Source organism: Triplophysa dalaica, chromosome 5, assembly GCF_015846415.1.
Source record: "Triplophysa dalaica isolate WHDGS20190420 chromosome 5, ASM1584641v1, whole genome shotgun sequence".
NCBI classification, from domain to species: Eukaryota; Metazoa; Chordata; class Actinopteri; order Cypriniformes; family Nemacheilidae; genus Triplophysa; species Triplophysa dalaica.
This window is the reverse complement of record NC_079546.1, coordinates 17623363-17648528: the sequence shown is the minus strand read 5'-3', so window position 1 is coordinate 17648528 and position 25166 is coordinate 17623363. Positions and strand designations below refer to the sequence as shown.

The following is a 25166-nucleotide window of genomic DNA, read 5'->3' as shown; positions in this document are numbered from 1 at the left end:
GCTGAAACGGGGTTCAAAGCCTCAAAGGACAAACTGCAATGGGTTAAAACTAAAGTGACCTATTTAGGACATGTGCTGATGCAGGGTCTTAGAGCAATCTCTACAGACAGGGTCCAGCTGATCAGAAAAGTTAAGTCCCCACGAACAGTGCAGCAGTTACAAAGCTTTCTGGGACTCATTAACTATTGTAGACAGTGGATACCTGACTGCGCGATTCACGATAGGCACCTGAGGGGTCTGATCGATCACAAAGCTCCGCCAAACACACCGTTGGAGTGGACTGCGGAAGCCGATGAACATTTCAATGCTTTGAAAACAGCGATCACGACAGCTCCTGCATTGGGTCTGCCGGACTACACCAAGCCTTTTCACTTGCATGTCAGGGAGTCAATGGGTGCGGCTCTGGGGGTCCTTTTGCAACAGCATGGGTCGGCATATAGGCCAGTTGCATACCTGTCTAAGAAATTAGATACCATAGTCACAGGTATGCCAGCATGTCTTCGTGCTGTGGCGGCAGCTGCTCTGATTGTACAGATGGCTGAGAAAACTGTGCTGTCACACCCTTTAACATTATATGCATCCCATCAGGTTGGTGCAATTTTACACAACATGCAAACACAACATATGACAGCGCAAAGACGCTCAGGTTATGAGGCTACTCTGTTGGCAACAAAGAATCTTAGCATTCAACCAACAGCAAACATCAATCCTGCTTTGCTGAGTATGGTAGACATGGCAGATTTTAATGTAGAACATGATTGCATCCTTGAACTGACTACCTCTTATTCTTCTAGGGTCGATCTGTTGGATACGCCCCTAGAGGGAGGGAACAGATTTATGTTGATGGGTCTTGTTCAAAGCCATCTGACGGTGTCTACCTCTGTGGCTACGCTGTGGTTTCCGAGTCAGGAGAGGTAAAAGAAGCTTTTGCTCTAGACTACAATTCAGCTCAAGCAGCAGAGTTGATAGCATTAATACGGGCCTGTGAGCTGATGACAGGAAAGAGAGTAACAATTTTCACTGACTCCAGGTATGCGTGGAGTGTTTTTTACCACTATGCCAAAATGTGGGAAGCACGAAGTTTCACAACTGCTGATGGAAAGCCAATAGCACACGCAAATCTGATAGGACAGTTGACTGAAGCAGTTCAGCTCCCGCTCGAAATGGCCATAGTGAAGGTCAAGGGTCATGCTTCAGGGGAGGATGAACAGGCTATAGGCAACAGAAGGGCTGATGAAGCCGCAAAGGCAGCAGCTCAAACTCAGATTAAATCGCCATTTCATCAAAAGGATGAAACACAGATAGCAATGACAGTGCACATAACGAATGTACCTGACATTGACATCAAAATCCTGCAAAGTCAACCAACACAGGGAGACTTAGAACATTGGAGCAAAAATGTTTGTGCTCCTGACAAGGAAGGGATCATAAGGGATGAACAGGGTAGGATAGCGCTACCAAAATTAGGGTTAATTATCCTAATTAGACATTACCATGGATTATCTCACACCAGTTGTGCAAAAGTAGTTCAAGCAATTAATCGATTATATTGCATTGCTGATGTTCATAGGACTGCAAAGCTCATTTTGGATGCATGTTTAACATGTGCTCAGGTAAATCCGCACAAATCAGCTAAGCACGATGCATTGACACATCCGGAAGCTCCTTTTCAACATCTACAATTTGATTTTACGCACATGCCGCCAATAGGTAATTTGAAATATCTTTTGGTAATCGTTGATCGGTTCTCAAAGTGGCCTGAAGCATTTCCATGCGCGAGAGAAGATGCTAAAACAGTGGTAAAAATCTTAACGAAGGAGATTGTACCCAGGTGGGGAATACCTTCCATTTTGGAATCGGATAACGGGACGAGTTTCACGTCAAAGGTTACGCAGCTCTTAGCAAAAGCGTTGTCTATTGATTGGCATTTTAATATTCCGTACCATCCGCAAAGTGCAGCAGTCGTGGAAAGAAGCCATCGCACACTTAAAACACGCATAACAAAAGCGGTACTCGAAACAGGAAGAAAGTGTGTTGATTTATTGCCCGCAGTCTTGACAGAAATGAGAATGACTCCATCTTCCACGACAAAACTGTCACCTTTCGAGGTGCTAATGGGTAGACCTTTCCCGACCCCGTGGGTCAAAGGCCGGTCTGGTATTTCTTCTTTAGGTGATCTGGAGGTGATCCAGGAGGACTACGTGACTTCCCTAGTCGAAAAGTTAAATTCGATATGTGGTGATGTTTCTTTGTGTCTTTCTCTTGCCTCAGAACAGCCTACTCATAACTTTGTTCCAGGACAAAAAGTCTTGGTGAGAAGTCTGAAGCCAACAAAGGTTGGAGAACCAAAGTACCACGGACCTGCGACTGTGATTGCCATAACACGGACAGGAGTTCTGACGGACTACCAGCCACAGTGGATACACGCTTCCAGACTGAAGTTGTGTCTACAGGAGAGCAGGCAAGCTCCAATTTACATAGAATCTCAACAGGGGATTCACCTTACTACACCTCAGGGTGGAGAAAGCACTGACTAAGCTGAGGAAATAACTACCTTTCGTGAGGTGGGGGCCACCCAAAGCAAGAAGATAGAAGGCCCATTGAGCCAACAGTGCCGACTCCGTAGCTTCCCCTGAAGTGCATTGAGGGCCAAATTTTATCCTTAAAAAGAGATTGTTATCCTTAGAACTGATCTTCTATGGAATTCTTAGATATCAATTCTTATACTGGGTGCACAATTACAGAAGCCCTTATTGTGTTTGGGCCAGATATTCTTAAATCAGTAGAGACGACACTAGAAATCGCCCCACGTCCAAATAGAGTAGTGTTGCAATGCCCAATGCCAGGTAGCCTAATTCTGTACACTTTTATGCTAGAAGGAGGAGAATTAGTAGTGAGCAAAATGAGTTGCCCACATCTGCAATGATGTACCCTAACAGGCCATGGCACCCTTATAGGCAGCCAGGGATGTGTGGACTGCGCAGAACAACGATCATTCTACTCCTAATAAGTATAATAATCACTGGTATAATTTTCAGTCAAGAAGTAAAATTTAAGGGAAATTAAACTCTCGAGGCACTGCCAAAACGAGAAGTGAATGAGAAATTTTGGAATGTAAATATGAAACATGCTGATAATGATGTCACCCTTAGAGATAGCAGTAGTTTTTACCCTGATGATGACCCGCTTGCGGTCACCATTAGGGCAGGCAGTAGTACAAGTTTCCTTTGTGACCCAATTACTTTAACCAGGGGGGAAAATTATAATACCGAAGCAATCAGGGAACAGTTTGGAAAAAGTCTGTACATCTGCAAGGGATCTTGTGGGTGGTCGCAGGTAATTGCGTATTATGGCCCTGAAGCCACAGGCACCGACCCCAGGTTTGAGATAAAGATTGTAGAGCTGCAACATAAGCCAGTATGGGGAGGAAACCGCTGTATCTATTGTGACGAAACAAGGGTTATTCCTGAACACCTTATTCCCTCAATTATGGGTAAAACCTATAAGAAAAGTTATGCATGGATAATGAATGTTACCATAAAAGATGTTACATTACAAGATGAAGGTCTTTATTATTGTGCATGGGTTTTAGCCGGTACAGACGGATATCAGGAAGTGAGAATTAAAGTAGAACCACCAGAAAAGCATGAAGCAAAAGAAGAAGTGAAAGAAATAATTAGAGAGCTAAGTGCCAGCGCGATTCACAGCTGCTCTGATAAACAAGGAGAAGCATCTCAAGATATTGATTTCTTCATGGGCTCTAATCTCAACCAGGAGACAAAAGAAGTAAGAGTTGCCAAAGCCAAATGTGGGGGTAACTACGCATGCGCCTTAGCCTTACTGCAGAGAAGAGTAGTAGCAGATGAGGTTGGAGGAGATTGTTGGGTAAGTTTACAGTTCCACTCAATGTGGAGAACACAAGAGCTTACAGCAGACATACTTTTAAATAATAAAGGTAGCTGTGAGATGCCAAAGCAAATGTCTTTAATAATACAAATGGCTCTGAATATTCGAGAAGGGAGACCACCAGAATCACTAATTCGAGACTATAACTGTTCGTACACAGGAGAACCTTTTCAAGGTCCTACATTTCATGTACACGCTCATCCCGCAGAATTATGGGTATGTTCCAAAACAGGCAGAAACATAGTAGGAATGTCTGATTGTAGAAATACAATTACTCTTGATCAATCAAAAAACGGAAGTAGTAATTGTACCATCAAATATCTCAACAAGACAGCTGAGGAATTTGAATGCCCATTCACACACTTAGACAGTGCACCAGGAATGGTGTGGGTTTGTGGTGAAACTGCATATTACCATCTAGATGCAGGAGAATGGAAGGGCTGTTGTTACGCTGCTATTTTGTCTACAGGAACTAGCATAGTTGAAAAAGAAAAACATAGAAAGCATGCCACATCTTTGAATAGACAAAAAAGGGAAACGAAACTGCCTGAATATTATGCAGGCCACACAATTCGTGATCCATGGACTACTCCGTGGGAGAATATGGGATGGACCATAGCAGGTTTCTTTACGGGAACAGGTACTACTGTTGCGCTGAACAAAATTAACGGTTTGGCATGGCAGGTCCTTTCTCTGGAAAATGACACAGCACAAGCTTCAAATTTAATCTCTATCCAATTGAGGAAAATGAGAGTTGCTGTGGTACAGCATAGGCTTGTTTTAGATATATTAACAGCAGAGAAAGGAGGAGTGTGCAAAATGTTAGGAGTATCTTGTTGTTTTTCAATTCCAGATTATTCTGATAATGTCACTGACGTGGTGAAGCACATGAGAGAATCAGTTCGTGAACCGAAACCGGTAGATGCAACATGGTTCCACTGGCTAGATAGCCTAACAGGGGGATGGGGATATTGGATAACCAGTACGGTAATTCCCATTGCTATTATTGCATTGGCCCTGATAATATTATTCCCATGTATATTGCAGTGTGAGGTCAGATGTGTTAAACGATCTGTTACTTCCCTAACAACCACGGGAACTTATCAAATGATGTTAGCAGCGAGAACAACTGAAGTACAGCAGACTATGACGGTTAGACGTAGAGCTCACGATTATCATCCGGTAATTGTGAACCAACCTTGGGGAACTACATTTGATCATACTACATTTGATCGTAATAGCGATACGGATGAGGATGATCATGATTATGTTTACATATATGAATTAGAACCAGAGCAAATACCCGTGATAGCAGAACCAGAGCAATTACCCGTGATAGCAGAACCAAGACATATTGATGACAATGAAACGGAGAGAGATTTTAATCTTGAAGAATCGGTAATTGATTGTGGCTCTATAAATGAGGAGGATGACGTATAGCTATGTTTATGTTTTTGTTTTTATTGAGGAGGAATTGTTTTGTTATGTTTTTATATTGAATCAGTTTGACTGATGTTCTATCATAATGTTTATGATTTGTCTTATAACAGCTTGCAACCAGAAAATCACACAAAAATACGCAAAAGCGATATCCTTGTATTAAAGAGGTTTTTAATGGATTTATACTAACAACCTGTTTTAGAGGGACACAGGACTGTTTGTAAGACCGTTGGTCTGAAAGTGGCCATTGTGAGAATTTGGATATCGTCTGTGTCCCCACTTAGTAACTAATAATAATATTAATCTGATAGCTCATATACTGTGTGAAATGTATTACAATGATTATTGTTCATGTATTATGTCTAAGGTTACTTAAGGTCAAGTGCTGACCTAGTTAAGAGAATATGTAGGCCTATACTGTTTTAAATGTTCTCAGTCAGAATATCATACTGTCTCATATAACCTACAAACTGATAACAGTATTTGTGAAGTCACACATATAAACTTTCTCATGCTGAATACATCTCCAGGGACATGTCTGAACAACGGTCACGATGACATGACATGATTCTGGTCACAGGATTACCAGAATGACATACTGTCCTTGAATGTTCTAGATGATGGAGAACAGGGAACTAAAATATATGCCAAATAAGGACACATTGAAGTTCATGATCAATCTGATGTCTTATTGTTACTTCCTGTTTTATGTATATAAATAGTAGTCCCTTAATACAATAAAGTTGGACTCTGATTGAACTGCACTCTGTGTCTGTGTCATTCTTGGTCTCCTGGATCCAGAAACTCTGAAGGTTCAACCGATTAGACTCTTCAACTTAGAATAACTGAATTTAGACTTAGGGGACAAGTAAGAAATAATCTTACATGCTAAAATCAACACGTCTCGAACTCTCTTTAAAATCTTCTATGCTCTACATTGCTCACCTTCCCCCTCACCTGCATCGGACTTAACAGCTGATGAATTTGCATCTTTATTTGTAAATAAACATGCTCGCTCCCCTCTTTCTCCCTCCTATTTGAAGATGATGTTTCCAAGGTCATATCTTCAAACCACCCAACGACCTGCCCACTAGATCCCATCCCCACTCATCTCCTCCAGGCCATATCACCATCGGTCGTTCCCTCTCTGAGTCACATTATCAACTCGTCTCTCATCACTGGTACATTTCCAGCAGTCTTCAAAGAAGCTTTCTTCACCACTACTGAAGAAACCCACTCTTAATCCTGCACTAAAAGATAACTACAGACCGGTATCTCTCCTCCCCTTCATTGCTTAAACTCTTGAGCGTGTTGTATGTAAACTGCTCCCCTCCTTTCTCACGCAGAACAGCTTGGTGGACAGCAACCAGTCAGGTTTCAAGAGCAGTCATTCCAGAGCTGCTCTCTGTCATTGAAGCCTTGACTCTGGCAAGAGCTGCTTCGAACTCATCTGTACTCATCCTACTGGATCCATCTGCTGCCTTTGACACCGTTAACCACTACATCCTCCTGTCGACCCTCAAGGCTATGGGTTTCTCCGGAATGGTGCTTCCATGGTTCAGGTCTTACCTTTCAGGTAGGTCATTTAGAGTATCCTGAAGAAGTGCCTCAGGGCTCAGTGCTTGAGCCGTTGCTCTTTTCTGTATACATTCTGTATACTTGGGTTTGTCATTCGGAAACATGGCTTATCCTATAACTGCTATGCGGTTGATACACAACTCCACCTGTCATTTCAGCCTGATGATTGTTTAGACTGTCCGACTGTTTCTGCACGCATTTCAGCATGCCTGAGTGACATTTCGCTCTGAATGAAGGACCATCACCTGCAGCTGAACCTTGCAAAAACAGAACTGCTTGTAATCCTGTCCAACCCTAAACTCCATTACAACTTCTCCACTCAACTGGGCTCAACAACCATTGCAATGCGCTACTAGCTGGAATTTCTGCTTAAACGAACAAACCTCTACAGATGATCCACGATGCAGCGGCAAGACATGTCTTTAATGAACCGAAGAGAGCACACGTCACTCCTCTCTTCAATAAGTTACATTGGCTCCCCGTAGTCGCTCGCATCAAATTCAAGACTCTGCGCCTGGCCTACAAGACCACAACTGGTTTGGCACCCCCTTGTCTTCATTCACTTATGCAGACTTATATACAAGCCGGACCCTTATGCTCTGCAAACGAACTTCGTATTGTGGTGCTATCCCAAAAAGGAAAAATATCGCTCCCACGAACCTTCGCTGGATCTGCCTTCTGACAAGATAAGCAGATTCTGTGAAGAATGAAAGATTCATCTTTAAGAATGGCAGAAGACACATCTCTTCCATCTGCACCGGACCGATTCTGATTTCCATAACTTTTTCAGAATATCTAAAAAAAAAATGCATGCATACTTAAGATTAGATAAACTAAACTTGGCTCTGTACACGGTAATAGAATTTTTGAGACCCTCCATCTTCTATGTGGTTCATTGTTCCACAAGTGCAACACTACTTCTGCATGTAAACATAGATGCAATTCACTCGTACTTGTGTTTGGTGTATGTGTGTGTATTCAATCACATAAACGAATCAGACATGAGGAATTTGTTCCGCTTTTTTTTCGCTTTCCCTTAGGTGTATTGTCCTTTGGCACATTGTGTATCTTTGGCCTGTTGTCAGTATGAAAAGCATTAAATGCTACTTTACTTTTCATGATCCGGATTGCCATAGTGTCACCTAAACAGTTTGGTTGTGAGTTGGAGTCGACACATGGGCTTTGAGCAGGGATTTCATCGAGCACATGCGTCAGGAATTCCGTGAGACCTCAGAAAAGCTGCCAATCTTCTCCCTGCAGATGTAGTAACTAAATCCTGCTAGCGCAACTTTGCCGCAGGGCTGTTGGATTGCCGTGATCGTATAGTGGTTAGTACTCTGCGTTGTGGCCGCAGCAACCCTGTTTTGAATCCGGGTCACGGCAGAGGATCACGTCTCATTCAAGTCCTGCCTTTCTCTTTTTGACATCATCCTCCTTGCAGCACGACCGAAACCCGGAGGGCCTGGAACCTGTTGTAGTCGTGGCCGAGTGGTTAAGGCGATGGACTTGAAATCCATTGGGTTTTCCGCGCAGGTTCAAACCCTGCCGACTACGTATGCTTTAGGGAGAGAGAGAGAGAAGACGATCAAGCCTTTATAGTCTCCCACGTGCCAGCTGAGGTGTAATACGGCCAGTTTGCCCTCGGGCTGAGCTTTGAGGTCATCTTTTAAATCGCATCTCACTTTCATGCACCTGCAGACCATCTGAGCCAAATTGACCGGTACAGATGTGCTCGATGGGTTGTCGATGCAACTAGGTATATAACAATTTAGGACACATTCAAGGAAAAACAATGTGTATATACTTTATTTAATTTATACAAATGTTTTCTTGGCAGGAACCAGACCAAAGATGAGCTGTCAGGGCAGTTTTTAAAGCACGTTTGACTTTCACTAACCTGCCAAATCCTAAAGCCCCGTTACCCGGTTCAGGTGTACTGGATGAACTGCAATCTACAGCTGGCATCCCCTCTAGAGATATGATGGAACACCCCTGCATCAGAAAGGTGCACTTAAACCTAAGCCTACAGAACCAGCCTACAGAACCAGCACTTGACCGTCTGCTTGAAACCGCAGCGAGCCCGGATAGTTCAGCAGGTAGAGCGTCAGACTTTTAATCTGAGGGTCAAGGGTTCAAGTCCCTGTTGGGACGATGATTTTCTTTTTTGGGACTGTTGATAAAAATAGAATAAACAGTTTGCTCGTGCGCTGGAGTCGAAACATGGGCTTTGAGCAGAGATTTCATCGAGCACATGCGTCAGTAATTCCGTGAGACCTCAGCTAAAGCTACCAATCTTCCAACTGCAGATGTAGTCACGAAGTGCTGCTAGCGCAACTTTGCCGGAGGGCTGTTGGCTTGCCGTGATGGTATAGTGGTTAGTACTCTGCGTTGTGGCCGCAGCAACCCCGGTTCGAATCCGGGTCACGGCAGGGGATAACATCTCATTGAAGTCCTGCTTTTCCCTTTTTGACATCGTCCTCTTTGCAGCACGATTGAAACCCAGAGGACCTGGAACCCGTTGTTGTCGTGTCCGAGTGGTTAAGGCGATGGACTTGAAATCCATTGGGGTCTCTCCGCGCAGGTTCAAACCCTGCCGACTACGGCTTCTTTAGGGAAAGAGAGAGAGAAGACAATATATCTTTTATAGACTCCCACGTGTTTCTTTACGAGCGACTCTGCTACAGATGGCACGTGTTCCTTATATAACACAAATTGACCGGTACATGTGTGCTTGATGGGTTGTCGATGCAACTAGGTGTATAACAATGTAGTAAACATTCAATGTAAAACAATGTGTACATACTTTACAGCCTTTTATGTGATTTTCTGAGGGTCCAGGGTTCAAGTCCCAGTTCGGGCGATGAGTGTCCCCTTTGTAAGTCACCATTACCTTGTGAGCTCTTCTGGCTCTTCTGATAAAAGACAAAAGATGAGCTGTTAGGGCAATTTTAAAGCAGGTCTGACTTTCACTTGCCTGCCAACTCCCAGAGCCGTGTTACCCGATTCAGGTGTACTTGATGAACTGCAAGTCATCATGCTCTTGACTGTCTGTGAAAAGTCACAGCGTGCCTTCTGTAAAACACAATGGTGGAAAGCAGAGGCAGAACGTGCCATTTTGTGGTAGCGTGGCCGAGCGGTCTAAGGCGCTGGATTAAGGCTCCAGTCTCTTCGGAGGCGTGGGTTCAAATCCCACCGCTGCCATCTGAGGTGTAATACGGCCAGTTTGCCCTCGGGCTGAGCTTTGAGGTCAGCTTTTAAATCGCATCTCACTTTCATGCACCTGTAGACCATCAGAGCCAAATTGACCAGTACAGCTGTGCTCGATGGGTTGTCGATGCAACTAGGTATATGACAATGTAGGACACATTCAAGGAAAAACAATGTGTACATACTTTATTTGATTTTACAAATGTTTTCTTGGCAGGGACCTTTAAGGAAAGCACGGCCAGATAAAAGACCAAAGATGAGCTGTCAGGGCAGTTTTTAAAGCACGTTTGACTTTCACTAACCTGCCAAATCCTAGAGCCCCGTTACCCGGTTCAGGTGTACTGGATGAACTGCAATCTACAGATGGCATCCCCTCTAGAGATATGATGGAACACCCCTGCATCAGAAAGGTGCACCTAACCCTAAGCCTACAGAACCAGCCTACAGAACCAGCACTTGACCGTCTGATTGAAATCACAGTGAGCCAGCATAGCTCAGCCGGTAGAGCATCAGACTTTTAATCTGAGGGTCCAGGTTTCAAGTCCCTGTTCGGGCGATGAGTTTCCCCTTTACCTTGTGAGCTCTTTTGGCCCCGCCCTCTGTTGATAAAAATAAAATAAACAGTTTGCTTGTGCGCTGGAGTCGACACATGGGCTTTGAGCAGAGATTTCATCGAGCACATGCGTCAGGAATTCCGTGAGACCTCAGCTAAAGCTACCAATCTTCCAACTGCAGATGTAGTCACAAAGTCCTGCTAGTGCGACTTTAATGGAGGGCTGTTGGCTTGCCGTGATGGTATAGTGGTTAGTACTCTGCGTTGTGGCCGCAGCAACCCCGGTTCGAATCTGGGTCACGGCAGGGGATAACGTCTCATTGAAGTCCTGCCTTTCCCTTTTTGACATCGTCCTCTTTGCAGCACGACCGAAACCCAGAGGGCATGGAACCTGTTGTAGTCGTGGCCGTACCCTCAAGTGATCGGACAGCAAAGCCATTCCTAACGATTCGTTACAATTCCTAACACATTCTAAATAAATCCTAACAAGTCCTAACACATTCTAAATAAGTCCTAACAAGTCCTAACACATTCTAAATAAGTTCTAACAAGTCCTAACACATTCTACTTAAATACTAACACTTGCGAAATAATTCCTAACACAAGTTGTAACAATCCGAACGCTCTCTTCTGATTGGTAGAAATGGGGCAAAACGAACATTGGCCGAAACATTATCATTTGTGACGTCCATCCCAGCGCGACGCGAGACTGTTGGGATTATCTTAAATCACATAAACAATTTAATCATTTTAAAGTCTTCTGATAGCGTGCAGGTGAGTCCATTATCACTTGAAAGAGAATCTGATTGTAACGTTGCTTAGTTTGACACTACGGTTTCATCTAAACCGCTTAAATTGTAATTTGTGGTTTAACACTTAGAAATTAGAAATCGCCATGGCCATTCATTTTGCAATAGCAAAATGCCTTAGGTATATGTACATTAAGTTACAACAACTGTAATAATGTGATGGTGATGATGATGATGAATGTCCAAATTCAGAATGCCAATGCGTTTAGCCAATTTTTGGTTAAATCCAATTGCACTTGTTAACACTAACATGTATATTAAAGGCTTTGGCGAATATTTTAAATTGAGTTTAAACTAAAGTTTTATGATGTTTACCCTTTTGTTTTATATATCTAGACATGACTAAGACCGGTAAACCTGACTTGTACTGGCATGACATCATGGTAAAGTATGCCCAGGGGAAATACCACTTTACCACAGGCAAGAAGCCAGGGGCGAAGAAGTGGAAAAATGCGTTGGAAAAAGTTAATAACTGCCGATTACACAAACAAACCCGTGCATATGATATCTTTGGCAAAAGAATCCCCTGCGAATGTGGTTTTCATAAGGTATGTAATGATAAGGTATGTAATGAAAAGGAATGTTATGATAAGGTATGTGATGATAAATGTGAAAAACTCGCCAACACTAGGGTGAAATGTTCATTTTTTGAGCTGTGAAGCCTTGGGATAATTTACCCCAAAATGTAAATTCTCTCATGATTTACTAACTCTGTAGTTATTCCAAACCTGTATAAACTTGTTTGATTGATTGAAAACAGAGAAAGATATTTGGACACACAGACTAATACAGATTATGAACAACTCTAAATTAAGTATATTATGACAATATTGTTATACTATCCCTTTTCTTATGTTCATCAATTCTGCATTTATTTTATCCATTTTATTTATTTATTTGATATTTAAGAGATGAATTATTTTATCCAGCAAGAATGTAAATTGATTTACAAAGTGATAGCAAGGATGTAGATGTTTACACTTTTTTTAACAGTCAGCTGAGCAGACAGTTTTAGAGACGCAGGCAGCCCCACAGAGCAGTGAAGCCTCCAGTCAATCCCCCCAGCCCAGTGCAAGCTTCAGTGCAGGTTTCAGTCAAGCCCCACAGCCCAGTGCAGGCTCCAGACCAGCCCCGCAGCCCAGTGCAGGCTTCAGTGCAGGTTTCAGTCAAGCCCCACAGCCCAGTGCAGGCTCCAGACCAGCCCCGCAGCCCAGTGCAGGCTTCAGCACCGCCCCGCAGTCCAGTGCAGGCTTCGGTACCGCCCCGCAGCCCAGTGCAGGCTCCAGACCAGCCCCGCAGCCCAGTGCAGGCTTCAGCACCGCCCCGCAGTCCAGTGCAGGCTCCAGACCAGCCCCGCAGCCCAGTGCAGGCTTCAGCACCGCCCCGCAGTCCAGTGCAGGCTCCAGACCAGCCCCGCAGCCCAGTGCAGGCTTAAGTACCGCCCCGCAGCCCAGTGCAGGCTCAAGACCAGCCCCGCAGCCCAGTGCAGGCTCCAGACCAGCCCCGCAGCCCAGTGCAGGCTTCAGCACCGCCCCGCAGCCCAGTGCAGGCTTCAGCACCGCCCCGCAGTCCAGTGCAGGTTCCAGACCAGCCCCGCAGCCCAGTGCAGGCTCCAGCCCCGCAGCCCAGTGCAGGCTCCAGACCAGCCCCGCAGCCCAGTGCAGGCTTAAGCACCGCCCCGCAGTCCAGTGCAGGCTCCAGACCAGCCCCGCAGCCCAGTGCAGGCTTCAGCACCGCCCCGCAGTCCAGTGCAGGCTCAAGACCAGCCCCGCAGCCCAGTGCAGGCTCCAGACCAGCCCTGCAGAGCAGTAGTTCAATTAAGTGTGCTCTTTGTAGCGAAGATGTTAATGTGGATGGTTTCAGTGAACATCTTTCAGACAACCATGTCCAAGAATGTTGTGATCAGTGTGGTGAAAAAGTCTGGGGTGCAGTTGGACTGTTTAACCACATTGACAAGCATCATCGTTTGATTAGTCTTTCAGATGGGGACAGAACATCTGTGGATCCAACATCATCTATTGCACAGTCATCTGCATACATCGAAGACCAGCAAAGAGCTCCACAAACTGCAGTACAAACACCATCACAGGACATTACACTAAGGCCTCCAGAAGTAAATTGGCTGAGTTTTCTCCCCAAACAGTTCTGTCGAGTGCTCAAACCAGCAGACCAAAAGTGGATAGCTCAGTGTCTGTATGACACCACAGGACGACTGAAGCAGCAGTTTCCACAAAACTGGTTTCATCCACCGAGTCCCAGCAAGCCTACTACTTCAACTCCTGATCCTAGCAGTTATTTTAGGCAGAGGATGTTTCTGTGGGCACCAATGAGGATGTGGGGTATTCCTCTGAAATGTACACGGTGCAATAGGAAGATGCATCATTCAGGCATTTATACTAAAGTTAGGGAAGTCATTGATGTTGACTCCACATATTACTTAATTGGAGTGGACTACCCTCGCTGCAGTAAATGTATGATACCTGCCTGCCCTTGGAGTTCAGAGATCCTTAAACAGCTGGATCCCTCCAACAGAAATAAATTCCCCGCTGTTCTCACCACTCACCTTGCCCTTGACAGGAAGTGTGTGACTTTGATGAAACCAAGAACTGCAGGAAACAGCTCCAGTTTCTTGAAACAAGCGCTAGAAGAAATTCATAGTGAGGAGTGGGCAAGACGGAGTATAGACTACTTGACAGACTGTGAGCTCCACAAAAAGAGATGTGCCCTGACCCAATCGGAAGTGGTTTATGAGCAGCCCCCGCCTTTTCGCCCCCTACCGCTGGCACAGTGGTTTGAGACTGCCCATGCCAATGAAATCCTGAATCACCTTGATGAGATTAAGGGTGTTGTAACATCAACATATGGTAGCATCCTGAAGCTTGATTCTACCAAAAAGGTAAACATAAATACACATAAAGAGCCAAATGCATGTTAAATTATATTGAATATACCAAATTGTATTGTCTTAATGCATTTATACAGATTACTAAAAAGCTTGCTGGTGGCATTGCTGACACTGCTACCTGGATGACCAACATTGGTAATGAATTTGGCCAAGTTCTGAACTGTGTCCTAACCACTGGTGAGGGAGCCGGCTTAGATGACTTGTGTCAGGGCATTGTAAAGCGATACAGGGATGCTGGGGAGCCAGATCCAGCTGCGATTTATGTTGACAGGGACTGCTGCAGCGGGTCAGGTTTGTCAACTTAAGCCATTACTTAACAGGAATGTGTGTGCATTTATACATTTCTAATCCATATAAGCAATAATTTTTGGCATGTGTCTCAATGACAATAAATCATAGATCTGCATGTTTCCCACTAATTTAGGAAAATGGTGTTTAGATGGCTTTTTTAGGTGTTCATATTTTGTTCATGTTCGTTCAGATGCAGAACCCTCTAAAAGCCACCTCTGTCAAAAATGAGATTATAATGTTGATGAGTGAATGATGAGTGAATGCTCTCAAAGTAAAGTATATGTTACTCAAATAATCTTGCTTCAAAGACTTCTAAATAACGCTCAGCCCATTCTGAATTATCTGCTATCTGCTATGGAACTGAACCTAGGAGCCTGATAAAAATGTTTCTTTAAAAGAAGTGAAATCTGACGGATTTAGAGGCTTAAGAGAATATTCATAAATAGCATTAACTTATTTTTAAATGATACAAATTTAAATCTAAGAAGATGTGTAAACTCGCTCATTGTTTCTCATTGGTGTAGGTGTGACTCCAGTTCTTATCTGGTTTCGACCTTGGAAGTTCAAAGTTCGCCTTGATGTTTTCCACTTCATGCGACGGTTCACTGCTGGTCTTACAACAGAGCACCATCCACTGTATGGCACTTTCTGCTCCAAGTTGTCCAGTTGTATCTTTGAATGGGACAAGGATGACTTCTCTCACCTTAAAGAAGCGAAAAAGAACATACTTTAAAAAAACATCAGGGGCATATTCCAACAGAGGCCCAAATCTTGTCAAGCATCACCTCAAGTGAGCTGGCCAAACACTGCAGGAGGAGGACACGTGGAGTTGAAGAAACTCGTGACTTGATACAAGCATTGCTAGACTCCATGTGGGAACTGACCGACACGACTGGTTTGCGCCTCATTAATCCAGAGAGCATGATGCACGTTTGGGAGGTACAGCAGAAACATTTACCCTGCATCCAAGACCCGCCTGGTGTTCAGCTTTACACAAAGCTGGGCTCTGGGTTACAGAAGGGTGACAAGGTTCTGGATGTACTGCGGTGTGGCAGAGGGTCCTCTTCTCTTGAAAGCTTTCATCGCCATCAGTGCACTTTCATTCCAGGTATGGTAACAATACCAAGAATATCATGTCTTTAATTAAGTAGTGTTGTCACAATACAGGAATTTCTAAACTTTGGAAGAATACAACAAAAAACATTTTAAATACGACTTAAAAGAAAGTAAAGTAAAAATAAAGGAATTCAATTTCCACAGGTTTAGTTAACAAGTGAATTAGCTTTAATTGGTAGTCAGCTTTGGTAGTTCGTAGAGGGGTTTATAATGGTATTTTGACAATGTGACACATTTTTCCTTACAGGGTGGAGATGTAATGCTGTACATACTCAGATGTACATGCTTGAGGGTGCATCGAGATGGAACATCAACCGGGCTCTTCAAGCTGTGGACATGAGTGGTAGATCACAAACTAAAATCTATGATGTACGTTTAATGTCCCACATTAATGTCCTCAGCAAAAGAGTCCTCGGATGTGCACTCCTGCAAGAATTCAAAACCCATGGGAAACCCACAAGTAAGATTCAATACTGTACATTATCTTACTATAGTAATACCAGGCTTTGCTGTGAGTTTGAATGCTGCCTAAACGCTAACCATTCATTCCATTTTTAATTCATTCCATTTTTAATGGAATGATCATTGCTGTAACGGTGGTCATATCTATTATCTATCTATACTGTTATAAGATGTGTCTGTGTGTTTTCAGCGTATTTGGTTGAGTTGTCTATGTGTGACTTTATTTATTTATGTATTTTTTTAAATCACAATTTTTTTTATTCATTTCCAACACCACATTCATCACATTTACTGTTATGATTTAGCCTGATATATTCCTCTTTTTACAATATGATGCCTCTTTTTGGCAGATGAGCGTATAGCAGTGGAGTACTTGTTGGCACAATCTGGCAGAGGAGACCTACTTTCTCCACTGGAGCCTGGTGAAATCACTCTGCCAGAGATGCAGGTTGAAGTTCAGGAGGATGAGTGTCTGGATGTCACAATTTGTGATGCAGCAGACATCAGTTTAAACACACGCACTATTGGCAGTTCCAGCAGTCATGATGATTTATTTACCTCTTCTCTGGTAATATACATTTTCTTGAATTAAATTGAAATTGCATAGGAATGTTAGCTTATATGAGCAATACATGAGTTGTTTTATAATTTATACATTCAATTTAAGTAATGCTCTACAATGTTTAATTGGTATACTTACAAATGTTCAAAAATGATCTAGGAAACCCCTGTTCGAAGTGGTGGCTCTCACAGTCCTGACATTGAAGACATGTCCTGCGCTGGGCCCAGCACATCATCTCCGGTAAAGACTCCTGATACGTGATGCTTATGCTTGTAATTTGTGAAGAACAGTTTATCAAAGAACTGTAATCCAGGATTTCGTTTTTTTTTGTTGTTGTTTTCTTTGTTAGGACCTTAGATGTGATTCAAGGGGTGTCCCTGGATGGGAGGCGGTGGATAACCTGGCAGGGTACCTTATTAGCCTCAACCGGACTATCACTGCTTTGTCAACCAACGAGATAGCAGAGATCTTGCGGTTGTATTCGTGTCTGCATGCCATTGATCAGTTCCCTTCCAAGTATTCCCTTAAGTGCAAGAAAAGGATCTTGCCAGGTCCTTGGAGAGCTTCTCGAAAGCGTAGTGGCTCAGCCCCTGGTCAGCAAGCAGCTGAGAGGTGAGTTAAATTGTGGTGCACCTATGTTAAAGGACATTTTTACAGTGTGTGCCATCATAAATTATCCCTCACTTTTGATTTGCATAAAATAAAAATTCCTAATTAGTCTGTATGTTTATAAAGCTCCAATGAACCATAGAATAACATACAAAATGCATTAAATGCATTGTTTTATCCACAGACTATTCATGACCCATGGCCAGGCAGCTCAGAGACCTGATATCAACAGGATTTCAGAATGCATCGCACTCAAGCTTTTGAAGGAATTCAGGGAAGCCAGAAACATACCTAAAGACAATAAGGGCAAAACCTTTCCAATTACACAGGCAATTGTGATGATGTATTGTCACATCAAGCAGCTGCTTGAAGACTGCCGAGAGCTGCTCGACAAGACCAACCTGGTGCTAGTTACAATCAACAACACTACAGTGTCATCTTGGTGAGTTGGTTATTGCCTTCCTAATTTCACTTTAGTAGCATATTCCTTATAACAACTTCTAAATTAACTATTAGTTTGCATTTGTTTAGAATGGTTTAATTCACAGTGTTTATATAACTCTTGAACTGAAGATGTTTTTTTTTTTTTTTTTAAAGGCTTCTTGACCGACAGAAACGAACTGATCGGGACACCTTACTGCAAGGAGTGGAGCTTCCCCAGCAAATTGGTATAGCGAAGGAGCCACTGCCAAAGCCAAGGGAGCTCCCATCTGGACCTGTTGAACATGGACATGTTCCCATTGAGTTCAAGGAGCCTGAGAATCGGGAGGGTGAGGCAGTCATTCGTCAACGTAAATATGCACGAAGTGGAACTGCAGTGTCTTCAAATGCACTCACAGGCACTGGGCTAGGAGACACATCTCCATATGACACAGACTATTCTCCTGCTGCACAGAATAATTTCTTCTGTCCTGAGGCACAGCACTTTCCTGGGTGGAATACCTGGTCTTAGTGTTCTGATTGGTCTATTTCATCCGGGTATCCGTCATCAGCTCCACCCCCACCTCATGGTTGGTCTTCCGTTGCACCCGGGCATCCATTATCAGCTCCACCCCCACCTCATGGTTGGTCTTCCGTTGCACCCGGGCATCCATCATCAGCTCCACCCCCACCTAATGGTTGGTCTTCCGTTGCACCCGGGCATCCATCATCAGCTCCACCCCCACCTAATGGTTGGTCTTCCGTTGCACCCGGGCATCCATCATCAGCTCCACCCCCACCTCATGGTTGGTCTTCCGTTGTACCCGGGCATCCATCATCAGCTCCACCCCCACCTCATGGGTGGTCTTCCCTTCCACCCGGGTATCCATCATCGGCTCCACCCCCACCTCATGGTTGGTCTTCCCTTCCCCCTGGTCAACAGCCATTAGCTCTGCCATCACCTGAAAACCGACAACGTGCATGGAGGCTCCACAAGGCAGCACTTGAGGATGAACAGCGTGTGGCAAGAGGGGAGCCACCAAAGAAAATGCAAACAAAAGACGATTACCACTATCAATGCAAAATCTGTGGCAAGTCAAAAAGCAAACTTACTGGTCATACTCAGCTTAGAGGAAAATGGTACTGTCCAGCATCGGGCCAGATCATTACAGAGTGGAAAGACTCTTTGTAGGCAACAAACAAACATTACCATACCAACACCACATTATTTTATTTTTTTAAGAAACTTGTCTTAAATCTAGTTACAGTATATTTTAAGTAGTGTATTAGGTTAACAGAATTTGAAGGATAGCTCTCTCTATTTCTTATTGTATTCTAGTTTTTGTTTAATTATTGTTAATATTTAATATTGTATTTAATAAATGTTTACTATTACATCTAATGTATCTCATATATATAAGGATTTTGGAAGTGTATATTAGATTAGATTAGATTCAACTTTATTGTCATTACACATATACAAGTACAGTGTAACGAAATGTAGTTTAGGTCTAACCAGAAGTGCAATTAGCAAGTGCAGGATATACAGTGTGAATAAATACAGAATACAATATTAGGAAAATACTATACAATGGGCATAAAAATACTATTATGAAACTATTATGAAAATACTTTACAGAAGGAATGTTCTATGACAATATGAAAGTCGGTATGTATTATGGACAATATATACAGAAGGCTATATACTGTGAACATTAGTGTACAGGTGGTTATGAACAGATAACAATTTAGACTATACAGTAGTGCAAGTGACTTAGGTGTGCATTAATTATAGACATTAGCTATTAAAGTTGCAGTGCAATAGAAAGTTAATGCGGTTATTAAAGGTATGGTGCAGCATATGAGTTAATGCAGTTATTGAAGTTATAGTGCAATAGATCGATTTAAAAAAAAAAATTGAACATTACAATTACTTGGATCTAAATGGGCACTTAGGTATTTTGTTGATAAAATTGAATACGTTTTTTTACCTTTTGTACTTATAATATTAAATATACTATAATTTTACTTCATTTTTTGCTCAATTTTTCTTTTCCCCCTTCTTCTTTCTTTTTTTTTTCTTTTCCCCCACCATAGCAGTCCATTTTGCCCCATTTTTGGCCGAGTGGTTAAGGCGATGGACTAGAAATCCATTGGGGTCTCCCTGCGCAGGCTCGAATCCTGCCAACTACGTTTGAGGTGCATTTAGCTCAGCTGCTGATTTGTATCTCTAGAGGCGAAAGATCAAACTTCATTTCGGGCGAGCTCTGTGCAGCCGTCTGTTAGCTCGCCTTGATTATGTGGTTGGTTAGTACTCTGTGTTTTGGCCTCAGCGAATCCGGATCGAGTCAATTATTTGGGGGGGGTTTGAAGAAACTGCTTCCCTCTCGCTTTGGAACTGTGTTGGTGGCGAACGCCTTCCATCGGGCGAAAAACGCATTGCAATTTGTTCAAAAAGAGCCGCGCCAAGCACTTCATCAGCTGTTCTTTAGAATGTTTAAACCCAGCTCATCCAAGCTATTGGACAATCATTTTGGAGGAGGCTTGGCAGAAGAACTTGGCACGCACCGACACAAGCCCGTACAGCTCAGCTCGGTCTGGGAGGAGCCTCCCCATCAGTTCGGTCTAACCGCGTGACATGCGGAGATACTCTCCAACCTACTAACGAGGATTATACTTCTCAAATCGTAGTTCTTCTTTCTGTTGTTCACTGCTAGTACACGTGCAGAGAAATGGAAAGTCTTTCCGACTTCCATTGAAAATGTGGGATGAATACATATGATGAATATTGGAATAAACACAGATAAAGTATTTGTGGAGGACAGGACGAAATCCATATTCTCACAATGGCCACTTTCAGACCAACGGTCTTACAAGCAGTCCTGTGTCCGTTTAAAGAACAAGGTGTTAATTCAAAATCTTTAAAATGTGGTGACCACTGCTGTGTACAGTTTATTAGTGCTTTTTGTGCTTTATAAATAAATAAACGCTTGCATTTATTTGATCTGTGTTTCACTCTATTTCCAGTAGGTGGCATAAATGCAATTATATTGTTAATTTAACTGATTACTTGAATTAGAACTTATTTGTTTAGTACTAATTCAACTGCATGAAATAGGTAGAAGAATGTAGAACTGGTTTAGACATTGATTTGTATTGCATTGTGCTTCTCTTTGAGCCACTCCTTGGTGGTCTTAGCGATATGTTTTAGGTCTCTGTCATGTTGAAGGCCTATCCACTACCCATCTTGAGTGTTCTTGTTGAGGTGAGGAGGTTCTCGTCCAAGATTTAACAGTAAATGGAACCGTCCCTCATCTCCCCAATCTGGTGAAGGCATACTGTTCCAATAGCAGAGAAAAAGCCCCAAAAGATAATGTGCTTGACTGAAGAGACGGTGTTCTTGGGGCCATAGTCAGTATTTCTCATAGTCAGTTAGTTTTGGCCCCATCTGACCACAGCACCTTCTCCTTAGCCTTTTCTGGATCATTTTGATGTTGAAGGCAAACTTCAGATGAGTCAGACTGGCCTTCTTGAGCAGGAGGACCTTGCGGGTGCTTCAGGATTTCAATCTATTGTGTCGTAGCATGTTACCAATGGTTTGCTTGCTAACTGTGATCCCATCAGTCTTGAAATCATGAACAAGCTTCTTCCGTGTAGTTCTGGGCTGACCTTTAACCTGTCTCATGATCATCTTTACCCCATTGGGGAAACATTGCAGGAAGCTTCAGACCAAGGGCAATTGATAGTTATTTTTTATTTCTTCTATTTCCAAATAATCACACCAACAGTTGTCTCCTTCTCATTAAGCTTCTGTCTGTAGCCCAAGGCAGCTTTGTGTCGGTCTACAATCTTGTCCCTGATAACCTTTGACAGCTATTAATCTAGTCTTGACCATGGTGAAGGGGTTGCAATGGAATATACAGATTGTGATGGCAGGCTTCTTTTTTAAACCTAACAAACTGACATCAGGAGTACTTTCCTAAAGTGACAGGAGTAATTTGTGTTACAAGTACATAACCTATACCTATTATTACAATAGATAATCAGTGGGAGCCAGATCAGATACTCATTTTACTCACCGAATTGCGAAACAATTTATAACCTTTGTTTAATGTTTCTTTTTATGGATTTTTGATTGATGTTCTGTCTCTATCATTTAAAGTAAAAACTACCATAAACATAATAGATGCTTAATTTCTTCATAAACAGGTAAACTTTCAAAATCCGCAGGGGAACAAGTAATTTTCCCACTGTATGGAAGTGATGCAAGAATATTAAATCTCAGTTAAGGTACTCATAAGGTTATAATATGCATGGTGAGCAGAAAAACATTCACTGCTAGATGAGGCATATGTACATATTTTGACTATGAATGTATAAATGGAGCCGCAGCTGAGAGTAAAAAGTATTAAAAAAATGAATAGCTTATAATAGCAATTTTCTGATATCCTTGGAGGGATCTAAAGATCTGGGGAGAAAACATATATAGCTTTTCAAATTAAACAAGAAGAGAGAACCCAATTATAAAAATATTTAAGATAGTGATAAGAGTACAAAGGACTGAAATAAATGTATATTTTAGCTGGGTCCATTCTCACGTTGCTGCCCTCGGAAGTTCGATAATTCCCACTTATATCCGTAAGTAACGTCTTGATTTAGTAACATTAAAAGTGTTTAGTAACATTAAACATTAATGTTACCAATAATTAAGTAGCATTAAAAAATAGTAAATATAGTAAGTACTGTCACTTCAAATGTTTAAATTACAATACATTCTTAATTTTATTCAATGATTGTTACTTACAGGCATCAATCAAGATTCTAATTTTGGTGACTAAGAGACACCTAGTGGTGAAAAGTACATGCTGTATATTAAATTCCATTAATGCTATTTCTTCCTGTTGGATATGTTGTAAAGAAGGAATTCCATAAAAACCAATTCCAAAGGGACAGGATAATTTGCGTAAATATATTTACCACGTTGACCAATCTCACATGTACATCGACTGGGAGGGGACATGCTCGTTTCACTTAGTTTTGTCGTGGCCACGAGATATTACCCCTTGGGAATGTGATAATATGTTGTAAGCAAGAATAAGCAAGCTAAATGTGTGATCAGTCAAATGATAACAACATACTCAAACTTTAATTTACTATTCCAAAAAGAAAGAATACGCTTACTTTTAGTTAATAACTGTTTAAAGTTATTGTCAATATAAAAACATTAAACTGTTTGTACGTTCAGGCAGACGCAGACGTCGCGTTCGGCAGACCAACGAGTCAATCAGCAGACGGAGACGTCACGCTTGGCAGACGCAGACGTCACGCTTGGCAGACGCAGACGTCACGTTCGGCAGACGCAGACGTCACGTTGACTGAGACGTGTGTGTGCTGGGTAGTCATTTTTTTGGACCGAATGTATGCGTCCCATTCGGTCCAAAAAAATGACTACCCAGCACACACATGTCTCACTCAACGTGACGTCTGCGTCTGCCGAACGTGATGTTTAATGTTACTTAACACTTTTAATGTTACTAAATCAAGACGTTACTTACGGATATAAGTGGGAATTATCGAACTTCCGAGGTCAGCAACGTGAGAATGGACCCAGCTAAAATATACATTTATTTCAGTCCTTTGTACTCTTATCACTATCTTAAATATTTTTATAATTGGGTTCCCTCTTCTTGTTTAATTTGAAAAGCTATATATGTTTGCTCCCCAGATCTTTAGATCCCTCCATGGATATCAGAAAATTGCTATTATAAGCTATTCTTTTTTTTTATACTTTTTACTCTCAGATGCGGCTCCATTTATACATTCATAGTCAAAATATGTACATATGCATCATCTAGCAGTGAATGTTTTTCTGCTCAACATGCATATTATAACCTTATGAGTACCTTAACTGAGATTTAATATTCTTGCATCACTTCCATACAGTGGGAAAATTACTTGTTCCCCTGCGGATTTTGAAAGTTTACCTGTTTTGAAGAAATTAAGCATCTATAATGTTTATGGTAGCTTTACTTTAAATGATAGAGAGAGAACATCAATCAAAAATCCATAAAAAGAAACATTAAACAAAGGTTATAAATTGTTTCGCAATTCGGTGAGTAAAATGAGTATCTGATCTGGCTCCCACTGATTATATACTGTATTAATAGGTATAGGTTACGTACTTGTAACACAAATTACTAGGGATGAGCGAGTACAGCATTATCTGTATCTGTATCTGTTAACCATATGAATTATCTTTATCCGTATCTGTACTCGGACTGGGAGGGGCCTAACCAGAAAGTGGGCGGGATTTTTGGGTTGTCTTGAGATGGGCGGGGCTTTAACCGGTATGTTATTTTAAGCATGCAATTGATATGGGTTGATCAGAAATTATTTATTGCTGATTATAAAACTATTTACATGACAGCATCAGCATGGTTTTGATCACAATAACAAACGAACTATATACAGAACAAGTTTTGCAACAATGAAAACAACACAAGCGGTTGCAATTATGAAGTAAAATGTAATGAACAAGAGTTTTCATCTCAACGTAGCTTTATTTTTTTAAACTTTTAATTAAAAACTGGTTAGAGCAGCTGACGGTTTAAAAAAGAAAAAAAAAACTCCGACAGGCGGAGACGCAACGCGAGTCGCATTCTACCAGCACCACGTCTGAACAAACCCCACGTTTATCAAAACTCTACTGGTTAATAAGTAAGTACTTCAAACCGAAATAAAAAACAATCCTGAAGCTGAAGAGACCTAAACGTTAACAGAAAAGACGCGCAAACCTGAGTGACTGAGGGAGAGACAGAGAGAGAGAGCTGCGAACACAGTCAGCAACACAATACATCTATATGTGTGTAAGGGAGGGGCGCTGTGACTAGCCTATCACAGAACGCAGACACAGTCAGCTACCCAATGAGGATTTTTATTCAATCCGAGCACAGATATTGACTCGTATTACTCGTATGATACTCGTACTCGGCGAAAGTGCTTTATCCGTACCGGATACTCGTTTCAGCCGAGTATCCGGCTCATCCCTACAAATTACTCCTGTCACTTTAGGAAAGTGTTCCTGATGTCAGTTTGTTAGGTTTAAAAAAGAAGCCTGCCATCACAATTTGTATATTCCATTGCAACCCCTTCACCATGGTCAAGACTAGATTAATAGCTGTCAAAGGTTATCAGGGACAAGATTGTAGACCGACACAAAGCTGCTTTGGGCTACAGACTGAAGCTTAATGAGAAGGAGACAACTGTTGGTGTGATTATTTGGAAATAGAAGAAATAAAAAATAACTAT

The 25166-nt window shown here is 42.2% G+C and overlaps 5 non-coding genes across 5 annotated transcripts; all 5 read left to right on the top strand.

Moving 5' to 3' along the window:
* Window positions 1-8398: 8398 nt before the first annotated feature.
* Window positions 8399-8478, top strand: trnas-uga (transfer RNA serine (anticodon UGA)). Its single transcript has one exon. It is a non-coding gene; the product is annotated as a tRNA-Ser (tRNA).
* An 803-nt stretch (window positions 8479-9281) lies between these two features.
* Window positions 9282-9353, top strand: trnah-gug (transfer RNA histidin (anticodon GUG)). The gene has a single exon. It is a non-coding gene; the product is annotated as a tRNA-His (tRNA).
* A 91-nt stretch (window positions 9354-9444) lies between these two features.
* On the top strand, window positions 9445-9526 carry trnas-uga (transfer RNA serine (anticodon UGA)). The gene has a single exon. It is a non-coding gene; the product is annotated as a tRNA-Ser (tRNA).
* A 517-nt stretch (window positions 9527-10043) lies between these two features.
* trnal-aag (transfer RNA leucine (anticodon AAG)) lies at window positions 10044-10125 on the top strand. The gene has a single exon. It is a non-coding gene; the product is annotated as a tRNA-Leu (tRNA).
* A 792-nt stretch (window positions 10126-10917) lies between these two features.
* On the top strand, window positions 10918-10989 carry trnah-gug (transfer RNA histidin (anticodon GUG)). Its single transcript has one exon. It is a non-coding gene; the product is annotated as a tRNA-His (tRNA).
* Window positions 10990-25166: the final 14177 nt, after the last annotated feature.